The sequence below is a fragment of the Gossypium hirsutum genome, chromosome A02 (assembly GCF_007990345.1).
Source record: "Gossypium hirsutum isolate 1008001.06 chromosome A02, Gossypium_hirsutum_v2.1, whole genome shotgun sequence".
NCBI classification, from domain to species: domain Eukaryota; kingdom Viridiplantae; phylum Streptophyta; class Magnoliopsida; order Malvales; family Malvaceae; genus Gossypium; species Gossypium hirsutum.
In genome coordinates this window covers 43,109,321-43,122,379 of record NC_053425.1, presented here as the reverse complement: position 1 = coordinate 43,122,379, position 13,059 = coordinate 43,109,321, and the positions used below count along the sequence as shown (strand labels likewise).

At 36.7% G+C, this 13,059-nt stretch overlaps 1 non-coding gene across 1 annotated transcript; it reads left to right on the top strand.

Annotated features, from left to right (window-relative positions):
- The first annotated feature begins 12,371 nt into the window (after positions 1–12,371).
- LOC121217619 (small nucleolar RNA R71) lies at positions 12,372–12,477 on the top strand. The gene has a single exon (XR_005913775.1). It is a non-coding gene; the product is annotated as a small nucleolar RNA R71 (small nucleolar RNA).
- Positions 12,478–13,059: the final 582 nt, after the last annotated feature.

Sequence of the window (13,059 nt, the reverse complement as noted above, 5' to 3'; positions counted from 1 at the left end):
TTTTCACACAACTTGGCACACGCCCATGTCTCTGGCCTGTGTCCTTCACACAGCCGTGACATACCCGTGTCCTAGCCCGTGTGTAAAAACCTGGACATTCTATTTCTGGTGTCAGCAATTCTTAAGGGCCACACAGCCAAGTCACACACCCGTGTGCTAGGCCGCGCCCTTCACACGACTGAGACACACAGTCGTGTCTCTGCCTATGTGTTTACTACCATACATACTGACTTGAAATCTTTTACATGTAAGGGACACACGACCAAACCACACGCCCATAACATAGACCGTGTGTCACACACGGCCTAGACATACGCCCGTGTGCCTATCCGTGTAGACAATATAAGGCTATTTACCAAGCCTCATTGCCACCCTTACATCTGTAGTTCTTTACAAATACCAACCAATACCAAAACAAGCATAATTCCTATAATCAAATTAGCCACAGTAGACATTCATTCAACCATGATAATGCATCTTTTATAAATTCAAAATGAATGTTAGCCATCATTCAAGGCTTAATACAAATTGAAGGGTTTCCAACCCAAGCCAGTACATATGGCCAAACCTCAATGACACAAAATAATAAAGTCTAAGTCCTATACATGTCATATTCAAAAATATAAATCCAACTATATCGAATGCTTCGGTTGATAGTGTGATCGATATCTCTGACTCCCAGTGATCCTTGAGCTAGTTAGGCAGCATTGTAAGGAAATGAAAAGGGAAGGGAGTAAGTATAACAACTTAGTAAGTTGCATATAAGTAAGTATACAACAACAATTTATCAATAATCAACATGCTCATAACACCAACATAAGCATAAGCATAACTTACTCTTTACCATCTATACAAGTCACATATTATATATTGAGCTCATATCTCATACGTACCAATTAGGTACCTGTACCACTCACAACACGGTTATACTTTCCTCGTTAGCTTAAGAACATAACTTTCATTGTTGAACCATTCGGAGTAGTACCTGATATTACATAAGCCTCAAGCATAGGGTAAGGTGCCAATGCCATGTCCTAGACACGGTCTTACATTGGCTTATATCTCAAGTTGATGCCATGTACCAAACATGGTCTTACACTGACTATCATCTTGTAACCGATGCATGTCCCAAACATGTCTTACACTGGCTTATGTCTCGAGGCCGATGCATGTCCCAGACATGTCTTACACTAGCCCTCATCTCAATACCGATGTCATGTCCCAGACATGGTCTTACACTATCTCTCATAATGTGGCCGATGCATGTCCCCGACATGTCTTACACTTGCTCAAACACGAATGACCTAGATGTCATGGCATGAATATCTGATTTACTTCCTAAGGTTCCAACGGAAATTCTACTATCTCATTTATCATTATACATTCTTAATTTCACAATCAAGTAATTGATTCTGTAATAAGTTAAGTACATATAATTAACAATGTAGTTATATTATTTACATACAACTTACCTCGGATTGCAAAATGTGGCGACTAGCCGATTTAGTCGGTTTGCTTGGCTTTCCCCCGGTCTAGGTTCGGACTTGGTATTTCTTGATCTATAATAACAAAATGCACTTATTAAGTCACTTTATCAACCTAAGCACTCAACAATTCATAATTGGGCTAAATGACCATTTTACCCATTGACCCGAAAATTGATTTTTATCAAATTTTTTTATTTCTCAAGACTAGTCGAACCTCTTTGACTCTTATAGAAACTCCAAATTCCCACTATTTCACACATTTATTATCTCTTTTACAACTTATGCACATTAGCCCTAATAGGTGTTTTCATGCTAACACCTTTCACAAAAGTTGTTTATAAGAAACCCAAGACTCATTTTCTTCCATAAAATTTCAGAAAACACCCTAAATAATCCCATGGTCAAAACCTAAACTCTTAATCATTTTGCAATATAGACTCTTAATCTTTTTATTATCCAGCCTAAAAAATAAAGGGATTTGTTTTATCTAAATTAATTAACTAAACTAAGAATGCACAGAAAGAAAATTGGGGAAATACTTTTTGGGAAAAATTGATTGATTTGGAAAATACCCAAGGGAAATTCCACCTAGACTTCACTTGTTATTTGACTCTGAATCAGACGATTTATTCACTTGACTTGATCAATAGAAATCCCTAAGTTATATTATTATCTCTCTCGAGCCTAACAACATCTAACCCTAGGTTGATTAATTGAAATCTCTTTCTAATTAAAACCCCTAGTGTTGCATTAACTCGATCTATGGATTCCCTTATTAGGTTTTACTCTAATCCGGCAAAATTATGTCGTCCTACGTCTAGGGGTGCAATCAACTCCGCTTAATTATGCTAGATCTACTCTTAGATAGGGACTTTTGCTACTCTGAATAAGCACATCAATATTTGAATCAATATCCTGGAATATTAAAGCAAGGATTAAGAACTCATAATTAAGAACAAGTCAAATATTTATTATATAATTCAGAAAATAATAACAAGATCCTTCTTAGGTCTCATTCCCCTTAGGTATTTAGGGGTTTAGTTCATAAGTGTAAAAGAAAACATCTCGAAGAATAATGATAACAAAACATAAAGAAAACCCTAAAACTCCTGAAAGAAATTGAAGGCAGATCTTCAGTTTTGAAGGATAATTCGGCTTCTGAGATGGATCAATCGGCTTTCTTCGAGTAATTCCTTGCCTCTTACTCTGTGTGTCTTTTCTAGGTACCTCCTGGGGTGTTTATATAGGCTTTAGAATGCTTCAAAACCCTCAAGAGTGGCCTTTTTCTAAATATAACTAGATTTGGGCTTGACAGGGACACGCCCGTGTAGGGTGGCTTAGGCTTTGTTTAGAGTCTGTTAAATAGACACGGCCGTGTGGTCTACCCGTGTGAGGAAGTCCAGGCCATGTTGATTTCCCACGTTGACCCATTTTCTCTATTTTTGGCCCGTTTCTCATTCTTTTTACTCTCATATGCTCACCTAAGTATAAGACATGAAATTAAAGGATTACGAGCATCAAATTTCACAAATTTAATGATAATTCATCCAAACATGTGCTTAAGCATCGGATAAAATATGTATAAATTATGACTTATCAAATACCCCCACACTTAAGCTTTTGCTTGTCCTCAGGCAAAATCCTCAACTCACAATCAAAATAAGTTCTTCTCAACTTATAATTCTCATCAATAATATCTCAAAATATTTCATAAGTAATCATTCATTGAAAATTCAACTTGAAGAACATCAAATTTTCAAACATTTCAAGTTGAGCATTTTATCATGAAAACATAGGTGTCTCCCCTCATCTAAGTAATCACCTTTGATTTAAAATATCACAGAGTTTCACATCCTCACTAAAGATTCACTCAAATCACTCGAGGTGTTTAAGGACAAGAAATTTAGCACTCAACAGTCAATATGAAAGTTATTACCATAGGCTTGCGTGAAAATCAAATCTTCACCACTATATATTGAGATGACACATCAATCAAAAGGTCTTTACAGGGTTGTAACATGGCTTTAGTTAGGGGGTGTGGTCACAAGCTGAAAGAAAAGATTAGAATCGAGATTGAATTGAAAAATTACCTAACTAGAAAAATACTAAGACTGACAAATTACATTCCTAATTAGAAGATCCTGGAATTGATCTTTTCTTCATGGAATATGGAATTAAATACTTAAGCTCAAAAACAAAGAATTACTACTAATATGTATGTATGTATGTATTTATATATATATTTTTTAAAAACAAATCAACATAAAACTTTGCTAACTATCAAAAATAAAACATAGCTAAGCAATTTATTCAAATCAAATCTCGACAAAAATAGGGATCAAATTAATTGAGGGGATTTCAACAATAATGGGATATGGGTTAATATTGAGGGTAAATCAATGAACAGCTTGTTAGGCTCAAGGGGGTTCACTAAGCGTTAATTATGAGGGTAGACTTTTATGGAGTATGTGGGTTAAACCTAAGTGCCTTTATCATCTCGACATATCAAATCAATGGTGTGGTCTTGACATGCATAATCTAAACAAGTTCTAGAATAACAAATCAATATTGATGCACTCATAGCAATAATAAAAGTGAGCATGAAAGAAATAATAGATGCTCTAAAGGCTTAAGATCTCACAAAATTTATGGCTTTTTGATGTTAATCCTGTGATTTTCAACTCAAGATAATACCTAAACTTGGGGAAACAATCTAAAATATTTTTAATTCTCAAAAATCAACTTATCATGCTTGATTCTCTAATTATTTAAAATTTAAACAATCAATACATAAATGCCTATATTTTAATTCAAGACATATCAATAAAAATCATAAATTGATCAAAATTCATTCTAATAGTGATATGAGTGAGTTACGTGAGAATAAGACACAGTTCAGGGATTTTTCAGATAATGATATAAATAACCCCCCCACACTTAAGATGTACATTGTCCTCAATGTACAAAGTTAGATTTACTGAAAAATATAGATATAAGATCATAAGATAGGGATAAAAGTGAAACTTCCTAAATGTTAAATGGAATCCTTGAATTGGAGTTATGGAGAGTAATCGGCCAAGGCAAGGATGAGATTGGAGGAGGATACTCCGGTGGTGGTAAAGGTTATGTTCCACAAGTGCTACGCCAAAAGAATATTATAACTAGTGGTAGCTATGGTCATGGTCGAGCAGGGCATGGCAGTTGTGGAGTTGTAAATTCCCAAGTAATAGTGAGCTTTGGAGCTCTTTATAATTGCGATAGAATCAATAACTCTTTAGGAAATATAAAGTAGCATGATTATCCGTAAAGAAATGGCCAAAAGTATAAATTGTTTAATATAAATTATAAAACCTAACGATGAAGTAAAAATAAAAATTAAAGAAAAATAAAATAAAAAGTAGTTTTAAAAAGATAAAAGTAAAAACATAAAAATAATAAATAAAAGTCTTTAAACATCTTCATCGCCAGATGGTTCGTGAGGTGGGGGCGGCGATGAGATGTGAAGGTGCTGACAAATCTGATGTACATTTGCATCAATGTGATCAAAGCGCTGAAAACATTGTTGCTCGAATCGAGTGAGTCGCTCAGAGATGTCAGAGAGTGAAGCCGCCGCATGAAATGGATGATGAATAGGTGGTGGCTAAGAGGCTGGATCCTTGTGAGGTGGAGGGACATCATTAGTAAGAGGCTAAGAGGCTAAGAGGCTGGGTCCTCCTACTCGGCTGGCTAGACTAGGCGGTACTGAAGAGGATCAAATCCACATTGTCGCTCGATCATCCTCATATGCAGCATACTCGAGATGCCCTGTGGGGACATCTGACTGATGAAAGTGAGGGAGGATGCTTGTGCCACCATGTTGAGGAGACCGAAGTACCACGCCAGTCGAGTCACATAAGGGTCGATGAAAATGACTCCCTTCCTATACCACTCTGTCTGATGTCGAATGGTGAGGGTAATGAAATAAGCAAGGTCGAAGACTTGCCCATGCGCCATACTCCGTAAAAAGTAGGCATCGCGAGTGTTAATGACGCCAGTACTCTCTCGCCGCCCTGTCAGGGTGTGGGCTAGGAGGGTGTGTAAGTATCTCAGCGATATGATTAGAGCGGATGCCTTGGAGCGGCTAGGATCATACATGGTTGAGGTAGGGACTAGGGCCTTCCAGCAGTTTGAAAGAGAGTAGTGGATATGGCGATAGAGGCTGACGAAGTCGTCATCATCTATGAACTTCTCTATATATAGTCCCAGTGCGACTCCGAACTCAGGTATGCTCAACTGGCGGACTAAACCGCTGAGACAGAACTGGACCATTTCAGGATCATCGAACTCTGTCATAATGACTTGAAGGTGGAAGGTTGAACAGAGTTCGACTGTGAGCTCGAGGTACGTCGACTCAATGATTTCAAAGAAGAGCCCCCACGGGTCAGTAGTTAGGAGAGCCCAGATTGCGTCAGCCAGTTGGATCTGCTCTAGAGAGGTCCAATCAATGCAACGGCCCACACCTAAGGGTCGGGACCGTAGTATTTGAAATAGTTCCTCCTGTGGTCCTGGTGGAAATTGGAGGAATGGATGCCTTATCTCGGCAGTAGGACCCGAGGACGATGCTGCTCCTTTTCGCTTCTTTGAGGCGGGGACGGTAGTCTTCTTACCTTTTGGGTTCGTCATGGTATCTGCAATGAAAAGACGAAGTTATAAAAAGTACACAAGCATGTTAAAACTAAATAAAAATACTTCATAAGGGTTACTGACTAAAGGGAAATTCTACTGAAAAATAACCAGGTCCTAATAGATATATCAAATCATTATTAGCATTAGGAATACAAAAATAGTGCTAACGAAATACCTAGTGAATGAGTGCATAATAGCATGAAATCCATGGAAACACAAGAATGGATGAATGTACATAATGCATCAACAAAAAAAGCAAATTTCTAAATAAGAACAAAGAGCATAAGCATGATTATCAGTAAAACCATTCAAATAAAACAAGAAATAACAAGATAATAAAGAGAAGAGAATGGACAAACGCAATAGTGCTTGTGGGTAGGCCGTGTGGTGCTCAAGGGTGAGAAGAGGGGAGAAGGGAGAGAGAGGAGAAAAATGGAAGGAGAAAGTAGAAAGGAGTGGCGGGTAGGTGGTGGGAGAAGGGATTTTTGACGGCTAGGGCTAAGGTTTTTTGGGAAGGGGATGATAAATAGTGAGGGGTTTATATAGATATTGGGGCACATGAGGGGTTTATATAGATATTAGGGCACACGATCGTGGGGAATGCCCGTGTACCCCTATTTCAGCCCGTGTGTTTCGTGATTTTCAAATTTAGGTGCGTTTGAATTTTGGCCCATACCCGTGTTCTTTGGGCATATTGGTGCACACGGCAGTGTCCTGCCTCGTTCGCTTCTTCCACACCCGTGTATATACGTGCACGCTAGTGTTAGTTTGACAGTATCGACCACGGCTTCTAGACACGGGCGTGTCAAACGCCCGTGTTGTTTTGGTAGGATTGCCCACGACCATATCGCACGACCGTGGCAATGTATTGAATCTCGTGTTGGGAAAAATTTTGCTCTATTTTAACAGGTCGTATCGCACGGCCGTGTCGCCTCCCGTGGCATGAGCACCGCCTAAGGCACGCCCGTGTGCCTGGCCGTGTGGATGTGGAAAACCTGTGTTCAAGGACTCAGTTAGTGATTTAGATGTTAAAAACTAAAACTTAAAGAAATCAACACTGTTAGTGCTCGGGTTACCTCCCGAAAAGCACTTATTTATAGTCTAAGCTCGACTTACCTCAATTTCGTGTGATTACGGTGGATTAAGGAGTTGAAACTCCTTACCTCTGCTATCAATTTTATCAAAATAAGGTTTGAGTTGAGTATTATTTCCCTTAAAAGTTCCGAATATAGTATGTGTTACATCGACTGTACCATGTGGGAAGATGTTCATTACCGTGAAGGGAGTCGCCCTGTCCGTATTATGCTTTAGAGTAGCAATTCGAGGGTCATTTTCATCTAAAAATACTTTGTCCCCAACTTTAATTTGCCTAGTTTCACCCTTATGTTCATTGTGGTGTTGCTTTTATTTTTCTTGTGTGACAGCCCTAATTTGACCCTAGTCGGCAAGGGGTTTCTGGACCACAAAACCGAGTCATAAAAATAATTAACTGTTATATTCTATGCTTATTATATGTGTACATGCATATGTGAAAGTTTCATGCTCTAATTTTGTCATTTGTATGTGAAATTATTAAATAGGACTTATGTGAAATAATTGTGGAAGGTGAGAGGTAATTTTAAAAAGGGGGTCTATTAATGCATGTCACAAAAGGTTTGGACTTGCATGTCAAATATACATTTTTGTTTATAGTGGCCGGCCATGATGATGCTTTTATATTAAATATATGTATTAATTATTAGTTAAATGGCTTTATACTTTATAATATAGATGAATAAAATAAAATAATAATAGAAAGAATGGTGAAGAAAACAAAGTCTCAGCTTTGTTCTTCTTAGCCGAATCTAAAGAAAGAAAAAAAATGGACCAAGACATTCGGCCATTTGAATCATAAGGAAGGTTAGTAAATTGTGTTAGGTTTTTTTTAAAATTCTAGCTTGTTTTAGGTTAATCATCATGTTTCTTACTTAGGCCATGTTAAAATTTTGGATTTGGGTGGTGAATGGAGCATTCGGCCATGGTTGTTAATGAAGAGATTGGATTATTTTCTTTATGTTTTGATGAATAAATGTTGATGAGAGAAGTTTGAACTAGTTAAAAGTTTAATTTGATAGTATTTATATGTGTAATAGCCGAACTTGGACTTGTTTAGTTACTTGAATAAATGTTTTGAAGTTAAATGCTAAAATATGAGTATTGCCATTTAGATGATTTGAAAAGAAAAGGGTAGATGTTTGAATGTCTAAAGGTTCGGTATTGTACATGAATTCTAATTGTATGATTTTGTAAATTGCCGAATGAGCTATAGGAGTTCGAAAATGGTTTAATTTTCATGTTTAAATTCGGTTATATCCAATCATGGTTGGAGTTATTTTGATATGCATAGTATAAGGTATGTATGATTTGTGTTTTGGTTGCATAACTATACATGTTTAAATGATATGAATGCAAAGAGTTGTGAAATAGTAAATTGTAGTAAATCTGCTTGGGACAGCAGCTGTAATGTGATTTTAGAAAATCACCATAAATTGTGGGAGTGGAGTTTGAAGCTGAATAAACTATGTTATTAAAGCTTAATGAGTCTAGTTTCAAATAAAATCAGCGAGAACATATTTTGACTTCTGTACAATTAGAAATTTGATTCGAAGTAAAGGGTGGTCAGATTTGTCAAATAGTGAAGCAGGGGAAACTTTAAGAAAAATATGGTATTGATTGGCCAAGCTAAAAATTCTGAAAATTTTATGGATAAAATATATATGAGTCTATTTTCAGGGAAATTTTACGGCAATTGATTTGGAGTTTTTTAGCTCCAATTATAAATAATTTAGTGACTGTTGCTCAGGAAGACAGCTTATTGTGAATTTGTGATTATGTGGTAAATATTGATAAAAATTTGTTAACGAGTTGCTTAATGTTTTCTTATAAACTTACTATGATCTATATGTGTGAAAGTCGTATATATATATTATATTCTGAAAGTAATACTTGAATAGTCGAATAATGACTAGTTTAAAATTGTTGAATTTAAGCTCAAGAGCATAGAGAACCAAGGTTGGACAAGGGAAAAGAGAAAGTAGTTGAATAGCCGATCCGAGACTGTTCGAAAATATTCGAGGTAAGTTTTGAGTAGTCACCTTTAGTATATAATTGATGATGCCTTGATATGTGATATTTATGTATGGCTTTCGAATCGAAATGTAAATGATGGTATTCATATGGAGCTTATATCTGAATGTAGCAAATGACTACTAATGTGATATGTTGAATAAGTTGTGTTAATATATGATTAAATATGCATGATATTTGATGTGTATCTGGGCTTAAAGACCCGCAGGCTATATGCTGGAATTATATCCGGGCTTAAAGACCCGCAGGCTATATGCTGGAATTATACCCGGACTTAAGGTCCGCAGGCTATGTGCTGAAATTATAACCGGACTTAAGGTCCGCAGGCTACGTGCTGGAAATATGTCTGGGCAAAAGTCCCGCAGGCTTCGAGCTGGTATTATACCGGGTTTAAATTCCCGCAGGCTTGTGCTGGTAATTGGTTTCAAGTTCTAAGACCTGATAGGCTTAATGCCAGTAATTAAGTAAGACTACGATATTGAATGTTCGCAGTAAACCATCGTTGAGTAAGTACTATACATTTAAGATGTTCAGGTACGTATTACTTACACATCGGTGATTTGATTTCGAAGTGAATCATAGCATCAAAGAAGAATATATATATACATTTATATATATATAAGTGTAATTGATGGTTATATTTGTGAATATGAGAATGATTTAATCGGTCATGGTATATTTGTATATGAATTATATATTAAAATTTATTTATGTACTCATGTACATTCAGTCAATGATTTGTGAATTATTAGTATTAAAGAATGATACTTAAGTGTGAATGATTGTTATTTCTACGAGTAAAGCAATGACCTGTTCGGTCAAATGTTGTTAATATATGAGATTATTTATTTTAAATGCATCGTATGAACTATTAGTAAAAGAAAAATATGTGTTGAGAATCTATGTTTATGTTTATGTGTATTCGGCCATGAAGCAATTTGAATTAAATGAATGTTTTGATTTTCGATAAGTTTTAATTATTTGTGATGCTTAAAACTTACTAAGCTTTGAAAGCTTACTTCGTTTGTTACGTTCTCTGTTTTATAGATTGTTGATTCCAGTTACCTGCTAGGAAAGGGAATAGTCAGCTACTCGTCACACTATCTATCATTTTTGGGTACTACTATATTTTGAAGCTAGTATGGCATGTATGGAATAAACTTAAGCGAATGATATTTTGAGATGTACTTATATATAAGCCATGTGAATATGGCTACTTTTGAATGTCGATACAAGTTTGAATTTCGATCTTTAACTGAGTTTAGCAATGTATATTTTTATTTTATTTTTTTATTGTGTATGTTTTTAAAATATTAAATTTTGAATCAGTAACTCTTCATAACCCACCCCGGCAACGGACACGGGTTATAGGGGTGTTACATCGTGTGCTTTTGGTTTTGCCTTGACAGGTGTTCTCCATTCATCTTAGTTCATCGACCTGAAGTCTTTGTTCTTCATAGATGGGTCCTTTGTTGTTACTTGAACATGGTCATGTATGCTCTTCAAACGTGTTTCCTACAAAGAAGGTTGCACCACATGATTAGTATTAGTAGCATGATTTATACAACCACCCTCAATATTCAATGTGTTATTCAAATTACAAGCTTGAAGAGTGATTGTTTCATCACCCACACGAAGTGTGAGTTCACCTATACCAACATCAATAATGGTTCTAGCAGTTGCTAAAAATGGTCGTCCTAAAATCAAAGGTATGTTACTATCCTCTTTCATATCTAGAACAACAAAGTCTACTAGGTATATAAATTTGTTGATTTTAACAAGAACATCTTCAATGATACCCCAAGGAAATCTAATGGTTTTATCAGCTAATTGAATGCTCATCCTAGTTTGTTTGGGTTTCCAAGACCTAGCTGTTTAAACATTTTATAAGACATAACATTAATGCTCGCCCCTAAATCAGCCAATGCATTATTAACATCTAAGCTACCAATTAAACAAGGAATCGTAAAACTCCCTGGATCTTTCAACTTGTTGGGTAGCTTATTCTATAGAACGGTTGAGCAAACTGTGTTCAACTCCACATACGATGCCTCATCCAACTTCTGTTTATTTGCTAAAAGCTCCCTTAAAAATTTAACTGCATTTGGCATCTGCGAAAGAGCTTCAATAAATGGTAAGTTAATATGTAATTTCTTTAATAATTTAAGGAATTTACCAAATTGTTCGTCCGTGTGGTCTTTCCTTGTCGCACTGGGGTATGGAACACGAGGTTTGTACTCTTTACTTACCGATTTTCACTTACTGTGGTCCACCTCATCCTTACCTTTACTTACCATAATTCCTTGCCTCGATTCTGGTTCAGGTTCAACTAACCCTTCTTTTTCTCGAGCGGCAATTGCATTGAGTTGTTCCCTTGGGTTAGATTCAGTGTTACTTGGCAAGCTACCTTGTGGTCGTTCAAAAATTAATTTGGAAAGTTGGCCTTTCTGAGTTTCGAGCCCTTGGATTGATGCTTGTTGATTCTTAAGTGTTGTTTTGGTATTCTGAAAAGGAGTCTTTGACACCGAGATAAATTTCGTTAGCATCTCCTCAAGGTTCGGCTTCTTTTCCTGCTGGTAAGGTGGTTGTTGAAAACCTGGGGGATGTTGTGGCCTTTGATTTCCTTGACCGCCCCATGAGAAGTTGGGATAGTTCCTCCAATCTGCATTATAAGTGTTACTGTATAGGTTATTTTGAGGTATAGAATTATTGTTACCCATATATTGAACTTGTTCCTCCTCGATGCTAGGGTTGAAGGATTGATATTCTGTGTGTACTCCTCCTCCATTTGAATCGTACCTCATCACGGGATGTACCTGAGTAAAACCACACAATCTGTCAATCTTTTTATTTAAAAGTTCTACCTGGTTAGACAGCATAGTAACTGCTTCGAGGTTGAAAACACCGGCTTCTTTTGTTGGCTTTGTTCTTATGACTTGCCACTGATAGTTATTCAGGGACATCTCTTCAATAAATTCGTAAGCCTCTTCAGGTGTTTTGTTATTCAAAGTTCCATTGGTTGCAGCATTGATAAGTTGCCTTGTTAAGGGGTTCACATCATTGTAAAACGCCTGAACCTGTAGCCATAGAGGTAACCCATGGTGAGGGCACCTTCTCAATAGATCGTTGAATCTCTCCCATGCATCATAGAGTGTTTTTAGATCCATTGCACAACAACACAGATATCATTCCTCAACTTAGCCATTTTAGCCGGCGAAAAATATTTAAGAAAGAATTTTTTGGTCATTTGCTCCCAAGTAGTGATTGACCCTCGTGGTAACGAGTTCAACCACTGTTTAGCTTTGTTCCTCAACGAAAAGGGAAACAAACGAAGGCGAATGGCATCATCAAAAATTCCATTGATCTTAAAAGTGTTGTAAAACTCCAGAAAATTCGCCAAATGACTGTTTGGAACCTCGTCCTGCAAACCATCAAAATGAACAAACTGTTGTATCATTTGAATTGTGTTAGGTTTCAGTTCAAAATTATTTGTAGCAATAGCAGGTCTAGCTATACTCGATTCGGCTCCTGTTAAAGTAGGTTTAGCACAATCATACATAGTACGAGGAGTAGGATTCTGGTTTATTGGATCCGCAGCAACCACAGGAGGAAACTAATTATTCTGATTTTCAGCCATCTCTTCGGTTGTATTATGGATATCTTCCTCTTGTCCTTCTTCTATGTTTCTTAGGTTTTTCCTTATTTCTCTTCAGTTTCTGCAAACTGTGCTTTCAATCTCACTGTCAAAAAAGTAATGGTCCTGACGGGTTTCTTCCAGTCA